We start from the raw sequence: 24,543 nt of genomic DNA, 5'->3' as shown, positions 1-24,543 counted from the left end.
TTCTCAAGATGCGGCTGAATGATCTTCTCTTCATGCTCAAGTAGACGGGTAATCTCGTCAGGAATCTCTTCAACATCATCTTCCTCTGCCTCAAATACAGGGGATTCAAAATTGGGAGATGGTGTTGGGTCATTATGTTCAATGGATTTAGAAATCAACCTGCATAGTGATTTTTGGATATGAAAAGCTTTTAGAAATCAAACAAGGAAAATCATTATGCAGATGAGAAGATTTATTTTATTTTATTTTTTAGGGTTTTATGTGATCACCAATTTCATGCAAAAACAAAAAGGGAAAAAATGGGAAAAACAAACATTTAACATGAATTTATTGAATGAAAATATCATTGTATTTATGTTGCCAACAATGTTATCACTCCTCCTTTTGGCATGGGAGAAGGGTTTTTAAACAAAGTGATTATTACGCTGACTGATGGACAACTGTTGGAATATCCACAACGACCCAATTGTTGCAGACCCCTCCAGGGATGATGAAGTTGCCAAAATCCTTTATATCTTCTTCTAAAACGGCAGCAGCCTCCTCATCTAGTCCAGTATGGATGAAATCTCCACTCTTGAATAACCCTTGCTTGTTGAAAGTACCAGAAGAAAAACCTTTGCCAGCCCGGGACTCATTGTCTTCTAACTCAATCATTTTTCCTAAACCAGTGGTTGCACCACGCTCAATGGCCAACTTTGCATCTTTGTAGGAAACAAATGAAGGAGTTCTCTTCTCAATAGGCTCAGCAATAGATAAATCTTGGAAAGGAGTTCCAATTTCAACCTCAGCATCTATATAAGAGAAGGAAGACAAATGGCTAACCAGGAGAGCCCTTTCTCCCCCTACCACCACCAACTTCTTGTTTTTCACGAATTTCAATTTCTGGTGTAGGGTGGACGTCACGGCTCCTGCCTCGTGAATCCATGGTCTGCCTAAGAGACAACTATACGATGGGTGAATGTCCATAACCTGGAAGGTAATCTGGAAATCACTTGGTCCGATCTTGACTGGGAGATCAACTTCCCCAATCACAGTTTTGCGAGACCCATCGAAAGCCTTCACAACTACTCCACTCTGCCTCATGGGAGGCCCTTGATATGATAGCTTTGAGAGAGTGGACTTTGGCAATACGTTCAATGATGACCCAGTGTCCACCAGTACATTGGACATGGCGTCGTCTCTACAACCCATAGATATATGTAATGCCAAGTTGTGGTCTCTTCCCTCTTTCTACTCGCGGTTCTCTTGCTCTAAGTGATCCATCAGTCTTGAAATGTTGGCTCTAGTGTAGTACCGGTGAGTCATCTTGTCTTCAAAATAAATGAAGGACACAAAGTTAGACCACAGGGCAAGGGACCGGAAACAAAACCTGCTTATGCATATGATGCATGCAATGTTTGTGCATATGATTTGTTTTTTATTTCAAAGGAACTTTAGAGTTTTATTTGCAAATTCTGGAAATATTAAGAATTTTATCACATATGGAAATATCTCATCAAATAATATCAGGGAAAAGAAATGCAGCATCGTCAATCATATACAAGAGAAGAGGAAAGTAATCGTCTTATGGATCCCTAGAAACAATCATCTAAAGCTCGGGACACAGGAAGATAAGATGCGCGAAGCCTCTTCACCTCCCTCTCGTAGGCTGCCTCCATATCGGCCTTCTCTTTGGCGAGTCGATCATACTTCCTCTTCCAGAACTTAGAAGACTGAGGAAGTAGAGAAGTCCATACATCATCAGGGTCATTAATAACCTGATGCTTAAGAAACTCAATCAACGCAACCTTCTCCTTAATCTGCTGAAGCAACTCTTCACGTTCACGGATCCAGGCACGTGAACGGTCTTCGTCTCTCAACTCCTCTGCTCCTTGATTAGGGAGGGTTGAAGGCCCAGCTATAATCATAGGTGTAGGTCTCAGATACTCGTAAGGCATGAGATACTCAGACGCCCTCTTCCTAACCCAAACAGTGTAAGGCTCCAAAGCGATGCAATTCTTAGGACCCAACTCTTTCCTTCCTTTCCTATGAATCTTGGGCCAAGCGCAGACCATCCTAGCTTTCAAGCCTTGGGGGTCTTTACCATCCTGAAAGAATACACCCTCTAACAGAATGTTATTGGGTTTATCCTTTAAGGGGAACCCAAGCTGCCGACGTGCCAAAACAGGATTGTAGTTAATCCCACCACATGTACCAAGAAGAGGTACATTGGAGAATTCGCCACAAGAGTCAATAATCTGCAAACCATCATACACACGGTTATACCAAGAGATATCATCATTAGTGAGAGACATGAGTCTCGTGGACCACCGTAGACATTCCTTGTTCTCCTTGAAAGCGATCGTCTGAGGTAAGTGAGAAATAAACCACTTATACAACAGAGGCAAACAACACACAATGGCGCCACCACCCTTTGCATTCCTCATATGCAAAAAGAAGCAGGTATCACCCAACAGAGTCGGAACGGGATTAAGAGTAGAGAAGATCCTAATAGCGTTCACATCGACAAACTTGTCGATGTTGGGGAATAATACCAGCCCATAGATGAGAAGTTCAAATATGGCCTCAAATGCGTCCTCACTCATGGCCTTCCCATACATAGTAGCTTGAGCGATGAGGAACTCAGAAGGGAGACCTTGAATTCCCCCTTTGGTAGTCATATGAGCATCAACCAGATAATCATCTATGTGTAACATGTCTGCTATCTCTTGAGAAGTGGGAACCCTTTCCAAGCCACTGAACGACAACTGATCCAGAACAGGTATACCCACAAGATAAGCATACTCCTCAAGGGTAGGCCAAAGCTGGAAATCCAGAAACGTGAAGCAACGGTACAAGGGATCATAAAACTGCACCAATACACTCACCAATCCTTCATCCACCTGAGTAGTCAGAAGAGGAAGAAGCTTCCCAAAACGAGCCTTGATACCCAAAGGATCTAATACATAGGATGTCAAATTCCTTAACTCTTTCAAGTCTGGTGTTCTGAAACTGTACTTCTTTGTATTCCTTCTTTGTCTTTCCATGTCTGAAAATTTTGCAAATAAACCCCTTAAGTTCCTTGAAAATTTTCTTATTTATTTTGATGATATGAATGCAAATGGGTGCATGAATGCATGAATGCAACAATCACACTCAAGGATCAAGCAAAGCACACCAAACAAAGGTCATGGGATGGATCATGTTATCCTTAATATCAACCATCCATTTTGGTGGATTATGGTTTACACCTTATCAACACCCAAGTTCCATTGATATTAAGGATACCTGAACGGATCAACCATGAATCAAGGGTTTGTTGCAAGTCACGAGCATGGAGTTTAGGTTAAGAACCACCCAAAAGGGAGTGTACTAGGGTTTAAACCTGCCAAACATGTTCTACAAAAGGTTCCCCTAGTCATCATCCCATCTTTTGGATATTATCGGAGGAACGACTACTCGTATTCCAAAAATATTCTCAAGAGAGACTCTTATGAGTGTAGTATCGCGTAACAATCGTATCAAATCTTACACTTGAACGACTTTCGCACTACATCCTAAAAATAGGCCAAGATGGGCTTGGTAAACTAAGGTCCCTAGCTTCTAAGGTCTATATTGGAAAGAGTAATGTCTAACCACAACTTACTTGTGTGACATTATTGATCCCAACATGACCTCCACCAAGTGAATGGACTTGCAAGTCAACTTGCTAAGGAATAACTCCACACAAGTCAGCAAGACTATGCCATTCTCTTATCCTAAGTGCACTCGAGTTCGGGTATAGAACTCATCTCACAAAGATCACCAAGCACACAAGGAATTAATATTCAAATAATTCAATCATTACATACAATATAGTAATCCCAAATTGCACAAAAATATGTCACAAAAAAAATATACAATACAATACAACAAATATGAAAAGTAGGCAAAACCCACTATTTTCGTCCCCAACAGAGTCGCCATTTTTTTGTAGCGGGGTATTCGTTACCATTAGAGATATTGACTAAATCCAAGGTAAATCATACATGTCGAGTCGCCACCGCACTTCTATTTATCCAAAGGAATGGTTAGAAAGCGAACAAAAACCTAAAAGTTTTATTGAATCAAAAACTAGTAAAAATGTCAGAGATCTGGGTGAGGGGGTTGGTTATGCAATGGGAAGGTGTTAGGCACCCAAAACATCCTAGGTACTCCTAGGGAGCCCTTTTCACATTTGTTGCAAAGGTTGTTGTTTTGTAAAAAGTTATTTGTGCAAACATGATTGAAGGGATGAGAAAAGCGTGTATGTTTATCTAATGTACTACTTACTAAAAGAAGGGTCAAAAGAAAATGACTCGCACAGACGTCGCATCCACTGCATACGTATCTCATCTGAATCTGAGAATCAGAGTCTTCGTAGCTCGGCTACCTATGGGTTAAAGAGGAGTGTGCTCGCTAAGACATCGCGTCTTATGCCTACGTATCTCCTCTGGGATGAAAATCAGAGCAAAACGTAGTTCGACCAACTACGGGGTAAGGGTTGAACGACGTTACTACACAATCTACCGGATGCTCGACCTTTGGAGACTTACTCGCCTGTAGTAGAAGGAGATAACGTGTTCTTAGGAGAAGAAAAATCAATGAGTTTGGGGTGTTTTAGGGATGCTCATGCAAAAAGGAAGTCCTAGATGAAGAAACCGTGCTACCTTAAATGACATGCCACGAGAGGCTATACGAAACCTAAGAAAAGCGGTAAAATGCGGGAAAAATAAAGGGATCGAGAGATCTACCGTACGGATAAAGATCCGAAGTAACAACAATTAAAGAGATAAGAAACCCAGAGATCTCTCAAGCTAGCACCATCAAAGAAAGTGAGTCAGTACAGGTAATCGGAATAAACCTCCAGGTGGTATCCCACAAATAAAGTGGAACACCAGGCAAGCCATCTCTGCAAGAGTCATATGAGCCCTCACAAAACAAAACTCAACAAACAGGTTAGAGAAACAAGATAGGGTAATCAAGATTTGCCCCCAAATCAAAATGTAACCACATGAATCATGCCATTAAAATTCACAAAAAGCTCACAAAAAGCAACCAAGGGTAGGAGGCATAAACCTCTTGTCAAACACATGCATCAAAAGGGTATCAAATTCACCCATAATACCTCATACATTCAGAGCATTCAAATTAAAAGCATAAAGTAATGGGAATAAGGCAAACCTGACTGGAGAGGTAGAATAAAATTGAATTGCCCGGTTGGGTTTGCAAAGCAATCTGAGGGTTTATATGAGAGGGAATTGGTTCTTTGCAGATGAGTTCCCTTCAGTCTCTGGAGGTTGCTCTGAACTCTATTAGCTCTTCTCTCACTATCTTTTTCCTGCCAGGGTAATAGGAATAGAATGGAATTTTGTTTCACTGAAACTCTGAATTTATAACCTGATTTTTGTGGACCTGTGGGCTCAAATGAGAGAGGCCCAAGTCCAAAATTTTTCTGTTATATTTTATTTATTTATTTATTTTCTTTTTTTTTTCTTTTTTTTTTTCGTTTTTTTTTCTTTTTCTTTTTTTTTCGTTTTTTATTTTTATTTATTTATTTGTTTCGTTCTTTTTTTTTAACACGTGGCCTTCGCCTAGCGAGCATGACAGTTCAAGAAATTCCTTTGAGCGTAGGTGATTCTGGAGACTTTTCTTGGGACTCGCTAGGCGACCCATTCTGCTCGCCTAGCGAGCATGACAGCTCACGAACAAACTTTTGCTTCTTCAAGATTAACATTTTGACTGACGAATATACCCCATTTGAACCTGCTGGAAGTATCTTAAGCCATTCTCTTGTGTTGACTGATCATCTAAATAGAACCCACAAAGTGTCTTGGATGATACTCAAGCTTCAAACGAAAGATGTTAGTGACACATTTTTGTGCTTTTGGTTAGTAAACAAAAGTAAGAGAAACAATGATGTATAATTCAAGCATGCTTGGTGATCTCAAACCAATCACAAGGAGTCCCACCCAAAGGCAAAGGGAACCAAGATGCTAAAGATCTTTGAGGCAATGCAAATGCAATGTTATGATGCCATGAGGGATCTTAGGGTCAAAATTGGGGTCTTACACATAGGACTTGTGCGCCCACTTTATGAGCTTGTACCTTTTGGAAACATCCGTCCAATGGATATCGAATTTTGCTTTGACCGCAGAATCATAGGAAACATTGGAACGGATACCTTTGATTATCTAATCAATAACGAAGTGGTTCGACTTTTCACCTTGCCTAACCATGAGAAAACGAGTGTTCACAACCAAGATAACTGGCTCTACGACTTAGAGGAACACCCTATCGATCCAGCTTCACCTCCTGCGACCCCACCTAAATATGAGTGTATCAATGACCCTATCCATAAGGAAGAATATGACCCTGAAACACCTCCTAACTATTATAACATTGCTGAACCGGTTCCTCCATCTTGTGCTGATAATCATGCCATGCTCATCACCCGTCTGAATGCTTTTGTAAGCTGACATCACCATTGTGAAAGAAGAGATAAAGCTCATACACTTTGATGTCCTAGGCCTGATGGATATAGCCGTTGAGCAGTTTCATTATCTGAACGAAGCTGTCGCTGCATTGGGACAAAAACGTGGCTAATACTACTGACCACTGATTTCTCCTACTCGCACTAAGCAATGAGGACACTTCTTTGTTTTGTGTGGGAAGGGAGCACATTTATTTATTTCATTACTTTTGTTCTATTGCTTTTGTTTGCTATGTTATCTCTACAATCTTTTTCCTATGTTACATTTAATTGCAATTTATTAATTCAATTGCTATTCATTTAATTATGCTTATTTCATCTATTTATTTATTTCTGCATTTATGCTGTTAAAATTAAAATTGCTTACCTATCATTTATGCTGTTATCAAATTCTGCTGCAACCTATGTTAGAGATTTTTTTTGAAATTCAGCGTGTGACGACCGTCACTATAGGGTGACGTCCGTCTCACAGACGTGACGACTATCACGGATCCGACACGACCATCACACGCATGAAAGTGACCGTTACGAGCACACGATAGTCACACGCATGAAATTGACTGTTACGAGCATATGACCGTTGCAGACGATCGTTACGCATCCGTTGCGCGTGACGACCGTCACACCCCTGTGACGACCGTCACAAATTCCAGAAGAGCTCGCCTATAAATGTAGGCGCTCTTTCTCCCTTATTCCTCACCAATTGTCACTCTCTTGCATTATGATCTTCATCTATTAAATTCTTCACATTTTCTTCAAGCGTGCAACCCACAAATATTCCACCTCACCCACCAACACCAGAAGTTTCATACAACTCATCGATGGCCCGTCAAGAAAGAGCTACTCCCGACCTATCAACCTTCGTATTCCGTGATGGAGAAGTCGGCGAACGCCAAAGAAGCAACTACCTCAAGTTCTACCAGCGCTCTGTTCAAGCCACGATGTATGTTGATCATGAATGCGTAAGGGAGTTAGGACTTTTGGAGGGTGTGGAATGAATGCTAGCTGCCTCCAGCCTGACGCAGCTCTGTACCACACCGCAGCCAACCTACGAAGCGCTTACCCTGGAATTTCTGAGTTCCTACTCTTACATCACACCCCCTGGCGCTACCCAATATGTCACCGGTGTAGCCACATTTAGAATGTTCGGCACCGAGTATTCCCTTAATCAAACACAAATAGAAAGAATGCTTGGTTTCCAACATGGAGAAGGAATTCACTGCTGCATCCCAGATGGATGGTCAGAGATAGCATTCCAAGTTTGGCACAACCTCACCAACATGAGCGCAACGAGCTGGGATACGCTTAACGCAACATATATCCACCACCCATCCATTAGATACTTTCACCGAGTCCTGGGGCACACAGTTTTTGGAAGAGTCAGCAACCACAAGGTAAACTCCAAGGAACTTTTCTTTCTTCACTGTGTGTTTGCCCATATTACCTTCAATGTTACTCCTTTCCTACTAGCCAACATCCAGGCTGCTTGCATGAGAGGCAGCCAGGCGTTTTATTGTGGGGGAATTATCACCTCCATAGTATTAGGCTTGAACCTGGGAGATAGGTTAGCCAACTTACCAGCCCTGGAAGCAGAATTCCTCAACATCGACTACTGCCGTGCCTCACACCTTATCAAAGCGAGAGATGATGGGAAGTATCATCCTGTTGTCAGAAACAAGACAGTATGGAGCATCATCATGCCTAACAGGAACCGCACAGATCCAAGAGAAATGGCAAATTGGATTTTTGATCTGGAGGCCCCCGAGCCAAATGATGAAAATCCTGGTAATGGTACAGATGAAGTCGAAGAGGAGCTTGACAGAGGCATGCCTCAACCAGCTTAAGAGCACGCTGCAGAGACTTCTTCCCAAGGACAACGAAGAAGCGAACGACGACCCGCCTCCATGGAAAACATCTATGCCCAGATGTTACGACACAACCAAATAATGGAAGACCGCCAAACAGAAATGATGCAAGCGATCCAGCAAATGCAGCAGGATCATCACGATTATCGCGTAGATGCCATCCAGGAATACACTCAGCACGTGGGATTGGATCCTACCCAGCGAGGACGAGGTGAGCACGCAAGAGCAAGAGCCAGAGCACGAAGAAGCCAGCCGCGTAATGACGAGCAATGATTTTTGTTTCTTTCCTTTTTATTTCTGTATATTGTCGCATTGAGGATAATGCATTGTTTAAATGTGGGAGGAAATCCTTACCACTCCTCTACTTGTTTCTATTGCTAATATTTTCAGCCAATACAAAAATTTTTGCTTGTCCTTTTCAATCATTTTTACATATTTTGGCATAACAAAAAATTTCCTAAAGATTAAATGCATAACGTACAAGTATATAGGTTGCCTTGTGGAGATTCTGTTAGGAAAACTGAGAAAGATCTAACAAGATTGATACCGTCCCGACACCCTAGATCCCTTATTTCTACGAGATCAGTTTGAATAACCATTATACCGACACCTTAAGTCTCCATTCTAGATTAACCCCTAGTAGTTTATACTAGCAGTCAGCACCGTCTCAAGCGTAAACCACGTGGAGAGCCGATGAATATAAGTGTTTGATGCCTACAAATTAAGAAACTCCTTCATACCGTTGCTATCAAGAAATTAATAAAAGAACCATACAAAAGGTTACAAAGTTATGAAAAAAAGAAGGAATAGAAACCCCAGTTGGTTGGTCCAGAGGTACCTGGTACTGGACTCGGTAGGGAGAACTACGATTCGATCCCCCACAACCTTCAAAAAGGGGATACATAAAGGGGTACCACACTAGTGTACCGAACCCCCGTGCTAAGAAAAGGATCAAAGTCACAACCGGCTACTTCACTAAGTGTGTGCGGAGGCAAAGGGCTTAATGTGATTGCGCTAGAATGAAACTGGGTGAAATAGAAACAAACACACTAGGTCGAGCTATGATAGCATGATTCGAACTGGTTTGTATAAAGGAGAGATCTATGCTAAAGCAGAAAGCCCGTGTTGGCACAGTATCTTTGGTTTTTTACTCAATATCGGACATCCTACTAATCCACCTGACAACCACGTACGAACGAGTAATGTATTCGTGTTTAACTTTATTTTTCAAAATTGTATTTACTTGAGGACAAGCAAAGATTCAAGTTTAGGGAAGTTTGATAACGCGAAAACACATCAGATAATTGCCTTAATTTACACTCAAAGATCACACCATTTCGATTAATATCCCGATTATTGCGCAAGTATTCGTGTTGTTTTTGCAGGTATTTGAATCTCCATGCACTAAAGAGCAAAATGAAGAAAAGGAAGAAAAAGAAGAAGAAAAACGTGAAAAAGCACAGACAAACCAAAAATGCAGAATATGCAGATTTTGCTGATTTGATGACCGTCGCAGATTCACGACGCTCGTCACGACCCAGACTGTGACGACCGTCACAGGCCCATGACGAGCGTCACGCGGACACAAAGTCTGCTTTGAAACAATCAACCACAACACCTAAACGTGCCTAAATCTCCTCCAACAAACTTATTCCCACAGATTCCTCACTGAAGACCAAGTCTCCCTTGATTTTCTCAACTACCAAGACCTAATGGACACTATATAAAGGACTCAAATGGGAAAAATTGAGGACGCCTACTTTGAGATTTAGGCTCTGCAATTTAATTTTCAGCTTTCTAGCTTTCAACATTTTTTCTTTCCAGCAACCTTGTTTCCGTTGCCTTATTGTATTCGCCATTCTTTTTAGAGTTTCCCTTTTTCCTGTTAGTTTTCCAGTTAGCCATAGTAGTAGTTTCCTACACTAGGGAACTACTACACTTTATTTAATTTTAATAGTAATTTGTATTGAAGAAGCAAAGCCTGCTGAGTTGTGGAGGACTGCTCAAGTACTCCAAGAATCGCTACACTCTGTTACTTCGATCTCCAGGTTTTTATTGAATTATTATTGTTATTGCCCATTTATTATTATAAGCATGTTTGCCGCAATATTGATCTGTTTATGCCTTGTGTTTGCTTTATTTAATATGTCCGGCTAAACTACCGGTATCGGTATGTAGCAACTTAATATGATGAGATTTAATAATAACCGGTGAAAACCCTTTTTCTCAAATAACCTTTTAGGCTGAAGTTTTTAATCTAAATTTAATTAACTTTATCACAAAAGCGTGAAAAGCTATTTAATACGATTTTGCCACGAGAGTGGGAAATTAACTAAGGTGAGAACCAACAATCGCGAGAGCGTGAGGCTCGAGCTGGATAGTAAAAATTAGGCATTGAGTTTAAAAACAACGAGATCACTTTAAAAGCAATTAGAACTTATTTATTTTCAAAAAGTAATTTTGACTTCAAATGGGACAGCGAGAGCGTACATTCTGACTTAAAATTATAGGCCGAATCAACAACCACGAGAGTGTGAGATAAAGTCTTTTAAATAAACATTTTTTACTGAGAGATATTTGGCATTTAAACTATTCACCGGTGACTTATCGAATCCCTGAAAATTAATGCGCTGCATACTGATTCCTTCCATAAATTCTTTATTAAAACTACATTTCCCTTAGACTTACTATTTTGCCTCCAAACTTCTACTAATCATTCCCTTAGCTAAACATAGTGACGTTAGTAACACTATTTTGACCATAGGTCCCTGTGGGATCGATATCTTTTAAAACTAAAGCGACTGGACTGTGCACTTGCAGTCAAGTACCCGACATACTATATTTTATATATAGCCAGATCAAGCATCAAAATGGTAATCACAAAAAATATAAATAAATAATAATCTTCCATCTGCATAATATTTGATTGCACTCCACTTCTCTAAAATCAGAATATCAAATCATTATGCAGGTTGGTTCTCAAACCCATTGAATACAATGATCCTACTCTCTCTCCAAACTTTGATTTCCGTGTGTTTGAAGCCGAGTAAGAGATTAATGATGAAGAATTATCTAGTGAATTATCTTGTTTACTTGAGCACGAGGAAAAATCCATTCAGTCGTTTGAAGAGTGGATTGAACTAGTCAACTTGGGTTCCGAAGATGATGTGAAGGAAGTCAATATTGGGTCTCAACTGTGTCCAGAAGCTAAGAATGGGTTGATTGATCTTCTTCGAGATTATTCTGATGTATTTGCTTGGTCCTATCAAGACATGCCTGGTTTGGATTATGAGATTGTGAAGCATAGATTGTCGTTAAAGCCAGAATGCCCGCCGATCAAGCCGAAATTGAGAAGGACTCATCCTGATACGAAAGTTAAGATCAAAGAGGAGGTGCAGAAGCAGATTGATGCTAGTTTTCTCGTAACCTCCGAGTATCCGCAATGGATGGCCAATATTGTGCCTGTTCCTAAGAAAGATGGAAAAGTCCGCATGTGTGTTGATTATAGAGATTTGAACAAAGCTAGTCCGAAAGATGATTTTCCTCTTCCACACATTGACATGTTGGTAGACAATACAACTAAATTCAAAGTATTTTCATTGATGGATGGATTTTCTAGTTATAATCAAATCAAGATGCCACCCGAAGATATGGAGAAGACCGCATTCATTACACCTTAGGGAACATTTTGTTATAGAGTGATGCCTTTCGGTTTAAAGAATGCTGGTGCAACATACCAGAGAGCTATGACTACTCTTTTTCATGATATGATGCATAAAGAGATTGAGGTTTATGTTGATGATATAATTGCTAAATCGGGTGATGAAGAAGAGTATGTTGAGCATTTGTTGAAGTTATTCCAGCGTTTGAGGAAGTAAAAACTCCCGTTGAATACCAATAAGTGTACTTTTGGTGTTTGTTCTGGTAAGTTGCGCTTTATTGTTAACAAGAAGGGTATTGAAGTTGATCCTGCCAAGGTCAAAGCAATACGAGAGATGCTTGCACCCAAAACTGAGAAAAAAGTCAGAGGAAATGAGTGCCACATGTGCGCCTATTTTTAAGCTTCTTCAGAAAGACTAGTCTTCGAATGTCCATCCTGTAAGTCGATTTACTTTTTCAAGCCCTCCTTTCGGATGATGAGTGTTTTGGAAGTAAACCCCAATTCACGTCTCGGTTGGTCACCTATTATATACCCAATAACCGGTATCCCTGGTGTTCCTTCCTTTCTGCTCCCTATTATGACCTCGGTCCTCTGTGGAGTCAGATTTTCCTGAGTTGATGTACCTGTTTCAGGTCTTCCTCAGATGATTTGGTTGATTGATATCTCTCACCCTTATACCGGTCTTAGATATTCATTCTTCCCGAGCGTGTTATTCTTTCACCTAGTAACCGGTGTTCAGATCACATGTCTCTTTGAGCTTGTTACCCAGTAACCGGTAACACCTCATCCTTCTGTTTCCCCTGGAAAGTCTTTTTAGATTTCCCCAGCGGAGTTGTTGTTGTGATTTCCCTTTTGCTGTGTTGGCGTTTTCCCTAATATATGCATTTTTCCCAGCAGAGAGGTTCTGTGTGAATCTTTCCCCAGCTCGAGTCCGGATTTTCATCCGAAGTATCCGCTGCGAATAGTTTTGCTGTGTTGGCGTATTCTCCAGCACGTGCATCTTTGAGTCAGCTTGTGTCTTTCCATTGGATTTGTCTTCCTTTGGAAATCTTTTCCCCAGTTTGAGTCTTTTTCTCCCCAGTAAAGTCTCCAGTTTCGAGTCGTGTCCTGCTCACGCAGTGTTAAGTCCTCTTTCCCCTAATTCTAAGTCGTGTTCTGCTCACACATTTTTCTTTTCTTATCCCCATAAGAGTCCCGTTTGAGTCTCTGTTCCTGGTGAGTGTATTACTCCAATGAATTGTCATTTCTCTTATTTTCTTTTTCTTCTTTGTGGACACATATCCCCACAGAGATATTTTGTTTTGCATACGTACATTTGCATCATGAGGTCTCTCAGGGACCAAAATTTGTCTCTTTGTTGTTATTTAAGCCCATTCTACCGGGTCAAGACGAAGATTTTAACCTTCACTTCTCCGACTAGAATGACCTTAAATAGGGGCATCTGTAAGACCCCAATTTTGTCCCTAATATCCCTCATGGCATCATATCATTTCATTGCATAGCCTCAAGGATCTTTGAGCATCTTGCCTTCCTTTCCTTTAGGTTGGGATCTCCTGTGAGTGTTTTGAGATCACCAGGCATTGCTTGCATTGTATATCATTGCTTTTCTTGTTTAATCACTAACCAAAAGCATCAAAAATATGTCATCTAACATTTGTTTTGCAGTCTAAGCAGCCACAAGTCAGGCAATGCAAGGTATTCCATTGTAAAAGAGTAGATGGTATTTTCTTGGTTTGAGGACCACATGATCATTATATTGAGCTCATATGAACTAAAGGTTTATTTTGGAGCAAATTCCCCAAGTGGTTGAAGCTCAAATTCATCAGGCATTGCCTAGGTCATCTGAGGACCATTCGATCAAATGTAGAGTCAATTGAAGGCTTTGAGGTGTGGGAAATGATTTTAACATCCTCATTCATGTTCAAACAAGGCCTGTTCATCATGTCAAACATCTATCTTGAAGAATTTGAAGTCATATCAAAAGTTTCCAAAAATGGAAAGTGACCTATAATTTCAAGTTTCCAAAAATGGAAAGTTTTTGGTCCACATTCAACTCAACTTTCCAACATCAAAGAAGCTTCAAATGAATTTTTGGTCAACATGAAAGTTGAAGATCTCTCTCTCCCATTTCCAAAAGGTCCAAGATCATGATCATCTGATGAATGGTTGAGGAGATATGGCCAAATGATTTCCAAGTGTGCATGGAACTTCAACAAGCCATAACTTTTGATCCAAAGCTCCAAATTGAGTGCCTCTTTTTGCATATATCTTCTCATGACCTATAATTTCCAAATCCAATATTGCATTGCATGAAATTTCCTCATATGATCATTTACCCATGCATGTTCATTTTGGAGGGAAAATGAAAAATTTGAATTCTATTGATCACATGAGCTAAATACCATTACAATTGTGTTCATTGGAAGATTTTGAGTGAGTTTACACCTCCACATGTTACTGTTCACGTCCAAAATTTGCCATGCACCTTACACTTTCCAATTTTGGTCATACACCCCATTTTCACTTAATCCCAATTAACACAAGCCTAATCAAAATTTCAGAGTGATTAGGAGATGGTATAAAAGCTTAAGCATAACAGAATTCTGGAGTTTTTCACTGATTCTAGATCTAGATTCAAATTCCCTCCAAAAATTCTCTCAATCAAAATTTGAAAATTCTTCACATAACACCTGGATTTTATTGCATATTTGTGTTCCTTGATCATCATTTGGTAGGGATCAAGCTCTGGATTGAAGGTTTTGGCCAGGATTCGTGCACATCAAGCTCAAGAACATAAAGATGGAAGTTGCAAATTAATCAAGATCCAGGTCGTGTCAAGCCTCAATTTCTACATCAAGCTTCATAACAAGAGTAAAGGAGAAGATCTGGATACTTTTGAGGCCTCAAATCCACTGTTTCATCGTTCTTCTCTTCAAGAGGTGTGCAATTCGATCCTCTTAATTCTTGATTTTATGCACATAATATTATAGATCTTGGAATGCTGATTACACTGATATAAATACTTTTGAAAATGGATGAATATTGCTTGAGTTATGTTGATTTGAAGTTTGCATGTTGAAAATGTTTTCATTCGATTCTCATTATTCATGGACTTTTAGCTGAAAACAATGATAGATCCTTACTCCTGGCTTCGAGACGGTTCTAACCATGTATATATTGCCTATTTCTGGAAAAAAAATTGTTGAGCTTCACTGTAGCTCCGCCGTCTCTACGAAGAAGACGGTGAAAACCACCGTCCAAGCCGCCGCGCATGAATAGTGTTTGGTTTACTGGTTCAGTGCCTAGGGTTTGACTGTTCCAGCGCCCATAGCCTTTGCCTCGCATGTTCGATTCCTCCCTGCGTGTGTTTTGATTTTTACTTTTAATTTCTCACCATGCCAAACGACAGCGTTTTACTGAAATGCGCCCATAGCCTATGTGACCTGTGTTCGAGCCATGCTGTTGCTTGTTTCCAATTTCATTTTCATTTCATATTATTTCCATGTTTTTTCACATTATTCACATTATTTCATGCTAATTCAAAAAATCATAAAAAATAGCATATGATTCCAATTAAATCCAAATTTTTTCCTATATGTTCATTGAGATGTCTATTATTTTGTGATATGGATTTTCTGATTTTTATCATTTCTGGATATTTGAATATGATTGGTTGCTTGAATGTGATGCAAAATGTGACATGTTGTACCAATTCTTTTGTGAAATGCTCAATAACTGTCCAATTGCCATGAAATTTCATATGCTGTTTCCTAACATGTTACATGATTTGTGAGATTTTATTTGGCATTTTTAGCACTTTCCTTCTCTGTTTTGGATACATGGATGTATGGTGTGACAAGGTGTGTCACACAATTTGATGTCATGCTTGTTCATTTTCATATACATGTCAATTGAGCTTTTTTGTTTCCAATTTTTTGCATGATGCTTGTGTTTGACATGTTGTATGCACATAAAAATTTTCATGATTGTTTGATTCATTTCTGTTTTAATATGGAATTTCTATTCTTGTTGTCCAATTGTGTGATTTGTAATTGCCTTTGCCTTATTTTATGCTTTAGATGGATTTGCTTATTGATTTGGCTTTGGGCCTTTTGAGGCTTTGTTCTTACTTGATTAAATGTGCTCCATGTTAAATATTAGCTTCTGTTTTGACTTTTTGCTTTGCCTTTGACCCTTGTCTTTGCACTAGTGGTTTGTACTCACCTTTTCAGCTTTGCATTTCAGGTTCAGGCAATTAGCTCTAATGATTGATGTGCTCTCATTACTTGAGATGCAAGTTACTCTGGTTAACTAACTTTGATTGTGTTGTAGGTCCTTTGGTGGTGAACTCATTTGATTGATTGCCTTTTAGGACTTGCCTTGTGAACCTATTGGTTGTAACACTGTTGACTGTCTGTTTGGTTTGTCTGGATGTGAATATTGACTTGTTTGATTTTCTTACAGGTACATTAGCCGCTTTTTCTCATTATTTGAGCTTTGCTTTGCTTGTGGTTGGTATACCACTTAAGTAACCTCTCTAACTCCATGTAGTATGGAAGCCCTGTCGTTTCTGTTTGGCCGACATTTGGCTGAAGTCCTCCTTAAGAGGCAATGTCTGTGATTGTTTATATTTGTGCCATGTACTTCAAGTCCTCATAAGTGAAGAGGCAATTGGCAGATAGAAGGGATTTGCAATCAATCCCCTGCTAATCGTTTGAGTCGTTCATTATGCTCGCACTACGTGCTGAGGCTCTTGAACCTAACCCAAAATCTTGTATATAGAGTCAGTCATGTGGAGTAGAGTCCCCCTTTTTGGACTCCCACACCTTCTTTGATTCAAGCTCACCCAGGCCAGGGTTAAGAGCTATGAGGTCTAATCCTCATTTCCCATTTTCATCTGCTCACCATGACGGTCAATGTCATTGGTTAAGAGCTTCATTACCTATACATCCGACTTGTTTGTCGAGGTTGATATGACCCCTTGACTAAAGCCCGACTTGTTTGTCGAGGTTGATATGACCCCTTGACTAAAGCCCAACTTTGTCTGAGCCTCTTGCTTGTGTATAGAGTGTGAAAATTGATTGATGTGATTGCTTGTGTTTGCTTTTGCATATTGTTTTGCATATTGCTTTTGCATTTGTTATCTGTTTTGTTTTGTGGAGTGAGATGTAAGACCATTGATTGGCTATCTGTTTACTGTTCCTTTTAGGGAGCTGGATATAAGACCATTTATTGGCACTCCATTTCCTATCTTGTTTCTTCTGTGGAGCTAGATGTAAGACCATTGATTGGCTATCTGTTTCCTATTTTATTTTGTTTTTGTGGAGTTAGATGTAAGACCATTGATTGGCCATCTGTTTCCCGCTTGTTGTGGAGTTGGATGTAAGACCATTGATTGGCAATCCATTTCCAGTTGTTTGTTCTCTTTGAACCTTGCTTATTTGCTTATTGCTTTGTGTTGCCTAATTCCAAAGGAACTTACTTGGATCATTTCTATGATCTTGAGAAAGCAACGCTGCTTGTGGCTTTGTCCCTTAACCCTCACCTCTTGTATGCTTAACCTTGATCCATGTTTTTTCATCCTTAACCCAAAACTAGAAAACTTTTGTGCAAACATTCTGACTTGTTTTCAAAACTAGAAACCTAGGCCTTAGGCCTTTGATTTTCCAACTTCCTTTTTCACAATACTTATCTTGAATTGAATTTTAATGTCAACTTTGACTATCTTTGTGAATACTTATAATTGGTTAATTCAACCCACTCAATTGTTTTTGTGGCCCTTGTCCACTTCTTAATCAAGTTTTCATGCATTAGCCATAGATCTGAGTTATCTTAGTGGTTGATATAAATCTCACCTTTTGTCCTTAGTGATTGAATTGTAAGACTTCCATGCTTATTATAGGGTTAACCCCTCACTAGCATGTTGAAGCTGTTCTCACATGGTGGACTTGTGGTTGTTCAGGTTGAGTTTTCTCCCGTGGATAACAAAAGACCTTAAGGCTTTTGTTTAAAATCAATCCACTCATCTGTTTTGAATTTTTTTACCCGAACTACGGGGTTTTGATCCTTATCTTCCATGAAAAGGTACGTAGGCAATGGGTTTCATCCATCCAAACACAAAAATGTAAATAAACTTGTATATTCTTCTCTCATCTCTTCAATCAATGTTTGTACAAAATATTTCATAAACAATAACATTTGCAACAAGTTATGAAAAGGGCTCCCTAGGAGTACCTAGGATGCATTGGGTGCCTAACACCTTCCCTTTGCATAACCAACCCCCTTACCCAGATCTTTGACCCTCTTTTACTAGTTTTGTTTGTAAAACTTTATAGGCTTTTGTTCGCTTTCTAGCCATTCCTTTGGATAAATAGAAGTGCGGTGGCGACTCGACTTTGTATGCTTTACCTTGGATCTAGTTAATATTTCCAATGGTGACGAATACACCGCTACACTGTGTAACCAACCCCCTTACCTGTAATCTCTGACATTATATTAGTTTTGATTTGAAAACTTCTTACTTTTTGGTTTTGTTCGAACTTTTCCCTTTTCCCTTGGAAACAATAAAAGCACGGTGGCGACTCTTGTTATTTGATGTCTAGCTTATCCATAGATTGATGATCATGAATTTACCGCTACAAGTACTATAGATGTTTAGGGTATTAATACCTTCCCTTTACATAACCAACCCCCGTACCTTCGATCTCTACTTGCTTTGCTCCTAGTTTTACTATTTGTTATGCATGTTTATTTTGGGTTTATTTAGAATCTTTTCCCCTTCCTTTGGAAAAATAAAAGTTCGGTGGTGATATCAATGTTTTACGACCCAAGTTAATTCAATAGCTTGGTCTTTGATTCTCACCACGATAGAAATGGCGACTTCACTAGGGACAACTCCTTCCCAAGAGGGTTATACCTATTTTGTTTTCATCTATGTTTTATTATTTTTTTGTTTATATTAGCTTGGGTGATCTTTGTGTTAACATAAGTCCTAACCTGGACTTGAGTGCATATTGAGATAGGAGGGTGGTATAGTCAAGTTGGCTTGGGAGGAGTAATCCCGAACAAGCTAACTTGAGAATCCCCCAATCAGTGGAGGCCCCTTTAGGGATGGTATTTGTTGAACGAGCAATCGTGAAGGTATTTGCTATCTTTAACCTGGGTGTAGCGGGGTTTTCATTACCTTTATGTTTATTGACTAAACCAAAAGTCAAGACACAATTCGAGTCGCCACCGCACTTTTATTTTTCCAAAGGAAAGGCTAAAAAGCGAACAAAAGTCAAGTAAGAAGTTTTTCAAATCAAAAACTAATAAAAATGTCAGAGATCTAGGTAAGGGGGTTGGTTATGAAATGGGAAGATTTTACGCACCCAAAACATCCTTAGTACTCTAAGGGAACCTCTTTTTGCAAATATGTGTTGTAGGTTGGTATTTGTGGAAAGATTTGTGCAAAATATTGGAGGGATGAGAAGAGAATGAATTATATTTACAGATTTTTGTTGTTTGAAGGGATGAACCCATTGCCTACATACCATCACAAAGGAGGATCAAAACCTCGTAGTTCGCGGTAAATATCCCAAAGATTGGTGAATTGATTTGATCAAAAGCCTTAAGGTCTTTTGTTATCAAAGGGAGAAAACTCAACCTAAACCAACAATCCACCATGTGAGAAAGGCTTCAACATGCTAAAGAGGGGTTAACCCTATAATAAACATGGAAGACTTATAATCCAATCACTAAGGATGAGGTGAGATTTACATTAACCACTATGATAACTCAAACCTATGACTAATGTTTTGAAAAGGTTTTAACAAGTGGCCATTGGAACCACAAACAACTTGAAATGGGTTGTATTTACAAATTAAACTTATATACAAAATGAAGTCAAAGTGGGATTTAAGTTTATTCAGAATGAGTATTTATGAAAAATGGTTTTGAAAAGTCAAAGGCATAAGGCCTAGGTTTCAAATTTGAAACAAAGTTGGAGCTTTGAAAATGATTTTGGCTTGGTTAGAGTGGGGAGAAGAAGAGAAGGGTTGTTCCTAAAGCATACAAAGATAAGAGGGGAAAGAAAAAACCCTTTGGAGTTCCTTTTCTTGAAGTCATAGAGATGACTCAAGATGCTTCTTTCCTGTGGACTTAACACACAAACAAGCAATCAATAAATTGAATTCAAGCTCCTAGGATCTCTATTTAGCTTGGCTCTTAACTTGGCTACTCATGACAATGGTCCTCTTTTCACAATCTTAAGATGAGATCCCTATCACACAAAAGCAAACATCAAAAAGCTCATAACACAATAAAGGGAATGGACCAAGAATAAGTTTGAAGAGAAGTCCTTTTAGATCAACTTTGAATTTTAGCATTCTAAAGGCATGAGGCCTAGTTGCTATTCAACAAATTTTGCATTTTAAAGTCATGAGGCCTAGTTGCTCTTGAACTCCTTTAAGCATAGGTAAATCCTAATTCTAAGTCCCTTCTCCTTTTGCATTTGGTTCATATCACAACAAACACAAACAACACAAATAGAAATATATTTATATACAATAATGGGCTCAAATGAGCAAAGGAAAAATGAAATAAACATAAAATATGTGCTTAAGTGAGCAAAGATGAAAACCAATATGAATAATGAAGCAAGAAATAAATGACATTAAAAGTAAATGGCAAGAAATTAAAAGCTCAAATTAAAGTTAGTAATTAGTAAGGTTATGTTAGCTTGTCATAAGACAATGTAGCGTTATGTTAAGCAATCGTAACTGGACTAATGTAGTAGTCACGCCTATCTGAGGCCGGTCAATAAGAATATAGGAAAAGAACACAAGTTATAGATCATGACTAGTAAGCCAAGCTGTAAGACCCCAATTTTATCCCTGAGATCCCTCATGGCATCATATCATAGCATTGCATAGCCTCAAGGATCTTTGTGCACCTTGCTTCCTTCTCTGTGGGTGGGATTTCCCTGTGAGTGGTTTTGGTTCACCAGACATTGCTTGCATTGTATATCATTGTTTTTCTTGTTTAATCACTAACCAAAAGTACCAAAAATATGTCATCTAACATTTGTTTTACAGCTTAAGCAGTCAATAGGTCAAGGCATATCAAGTGAATCCTTTGTGCAAGAGATGAGGTTTTCCATTGATATATGGATCATGTGATCATTATATTGAGCTTATATGAGCTATGGTTCCATTTTGAATCAAATTCATCAAGTGGTTGAAGCTCAAGTTCATCAGGCAATTTCAGGTCATCTAAGGACCAATGCAAGTCAACTGAAAGTCAACTGAGGGCTTTGAGTGTGAGAATTGAATTTCTTCATCCCATTCATGTTCAAACAAGGCCTATTCATCATGTCAAACATCTACATTGAAGATTTTGAGGTCAAGACAAAAGTTTCCCAAAATGGAAAGTGACCTATAATTTCAAGTTTCCAAAAATGGCAAGTTTTTGGACCAAATTCAACTTGACTTTCCAACATCAAAGAAGCTTCAAATGAAATTTTGTCCAACATGAAAGTTGAAGATCTTTCTCTCCCATTTCCAAAAAGTCCAAGATCATGAGCATCTCATGAATGGTTGAGGAGATATGGTCAAATGATTACCAAGTGTGCATGGAACTTCAACAAGCCATAACTTTTGATCCAAAGCTCCAAATTGAGTGCCTCTTTTTGCATTTTTCTCCTTATGACCTAGAATTTCCAAATCCATCATTACATTGCATGAAATTTCATCACATGACCATTTGCCCATGCATGTTAATTTTGGAGGGAAAATGGAAAATTTGAATTTGGTTAATCACATGAGCTAAATACCATTGCCATTGTGTTCATTGGAGGATTTTAAGTGAATTTGATCATGCACATACTACTGTTCACGTGTAGATTTGCATGGCACCTCACAATTTCAATTTTTGGTCACACACCTTATTTTGCTTAATCTCAATTAACCAATGTAAATGTGGATTAGCAATGTGATTAAGAGACCATATATAAACCAAATCATAACAGAATTCTGAAGTTTTTTGCTCATTCTAGATCTCAAATTTCTTTTCCCTCCATTTTTGCTCTCAATTGAAACTTCAATTTCTTCCACATAAGCCATTGATTTTATTGGATATTCTTGTTCTCTGATCATCATTGAGTGTAGATCAAGCCTTGATTTGAAGAGTTTGAGCTAGAATGAAGCTGTGCAAGCTCAAGAACATGAAGATGGAAGTTGTGATTTGAGCTAGATCCAAGCATCTCCAAGCTTCAATTCATACATCAAACGTCATAACATCATCTCAGGATTGGATTTGAATACTTGCAAGGCCTGGATTCTGCAATTTTCAGTGACTGCTCTTCAAGAGGTTAGGTTTTCGAGTCTCTTAATTCTTCCTCTTATGCATGAAATGTTGTAGATCTTCTCTTGTTGATCCTGCTGATATAAATTTCATGAAAAATGATTGAGAATTGCATGAGATATATGGACTTAAAGTTTTGAATATCATTAATGTTGTTGTTCGATTTGCATGATCCCTAGACTTTTAGGCCAAAATAATGCTGGATTTGGAATGTACGCGTGATAACCTTTCGAATGATGTAAATTTTGCATGTTTGTGGAGAAAATTTTGTGTGACGCTACTGTAGCGCCACCGTCTTCACGAAGAAGATGGTGGAAACCACCTTCCCTCGCCGCGCCATGAATAGTGGTTTTTGGCTCTGGTTCAGTACTAGGGTTTGCCTAGTCATCTGCCATGCGTGCATCCCGTTGGCATAACGATTGGTTGTTGTTTCATTGACCGCTTCCACGTGTGTTTGAATGGATGATGTGGACGCCACTTCAATTAATGAAGTGATGCGTTTTGATGCATACTACCTTCGATTCCCAGCTCTGGCACTTTGTTGATTTTTTGCTTCAGCGCATTTCCATTTTTTCCACACACGGTTCGATCCCTGCAGCTAGCACCTTTTCAAATTAATCCACCATTTCCATTTCCCTCCTTTTTATCATATGCTTTGTTCATTTTATTTCATTATTTTCTTCCAAATTCAAAAAATCACTAAAAATTGAAAATGATTCCAAATAATTCCAAATTTTTTCTCATATGTTCATTAAAATGTCTTCTTGTTTTTTGATGTGAATTTCTGGAATTGTGCCTTGCTGGAATTTTGAATATGCTTTGTTCTTTGATCATGTATGCAAATGTGACATGTTGGATTCAAATTGATGTGAAATGCTCATACATTGGCCAATCGCTTTGAAATTTGACATGATGATTGCTAACATGTTGCTTGACTTGTGATATTTGGTTTGGCATTTTTAGCATTTTCCGTTTCTGTTTTAGGCATGTGATTGTATGGTGTGACAATGTGTGTCACACAATTTAATGTTGATCTTATTCATTTTCTTATCCATGCCAATTGAGCTTTTCTGTTTACAATTTTTGGCATGATGATTATGTGGGACATGTTGTATATGCATAAAACTTTCCAGGATTGTTTGACTCATTTCTGTTTTAATATGGAATTTTGATTCTTGATGACCAATTGTGTGATTTGAAATTGCCTTTGCCTTATTTTGCTTGGTTGATGACTTTGCTTAATGCTTTAGACTTGGTCCTTTTTAGGACATGTTCTTACTTGTTTAAATGAGCTTCATGTTGAATATTGGTTGCTTTTTTGACTTTTTGCTTTGCCTTTGACCCTAGGCTTTGCCCTAGGGGTTTGTACTTACAATTTGAGCTTTGCCTTTCAGGTTCAAGCAATAAGTCCTAATGGATGATGTGATCTCTTTGCTTGAGATATAATTTGCTTTGCTTAACTAATGTTGATTGTGTTGTAGGTCTTTTGGTGGTGGACTCACTTGAATGAGTGCCTTTTCTGACTTGCATGTTGTGTATATTGGTTGTCTCACTGTTGACTGTCTGTTTGGTTTGTCTGAATGTGAATATTGGCTTGTTTGATTTTCTTACAGGTACTTTAGTAGCTTTAACTCATTACTTGAGTTGCTTTTCTTTGCTTGTGGTTGGCATACCACTTAGGTAACTTCTTTTCTCCATGTAGTCTGGAAGTCCTACCATCTTTTGGTAGGCACCTGTCTGAAGCCCTCATTAAGAGGCAATGTCTGTGATTGTTTATATTTGTGCCATGCACTTCAAGTCCTCCTAAGTGAAGACGCAATTGGCAGATAGAAGGGATGTGCAATCCATCCCCTGCTATTCAGCTGAGTCTTTCACTTTGCTCGCACTACGTGCTGATGCATTTTGAATAAACACCCAAAATCTTGTATATAGAGTCAGTCATTGTGGAATAGAGTTCCTCATTCTGGACTCCCACACCTTCTTGGATTAAAGCTCACCCAGGCCCGGGTTAAGAGCTATGAGGTCTAACCCTCATCTCCCATTTCATCTGCTCACCATGACGGTCAATGTCATTGGTTAAGAGCCTCAGACACCCCTTCCAGTATTTGGCTTGTTTGTCAAGGTCGATATGACCCCTTGACTAAAGCCCAGCCTTGTATGAGCCTCTTGGTTGTGTATAACGTGTG

The sequence above is a fragment of the Lathyrus oleraceus genome, chromosome 3 (assembly GCF_024323335.1).
Source record: "Lathyrus oleraceus cultivar Zhongwan6 chromosome 3, CAAS_Psat_ZW6_1.0, whole genome shotgun sequence".
Taxonomy (NCBI): domain Eukaryota; kingdom Viridiplantae; phylum Streptophyta; class Magnoliopsida; order Fabales; family Fabaceae; genus Lathyrus; species Lathyrus oleraceus.
This window is presented reverse-complemented; position numbering follows the sequence as displayed.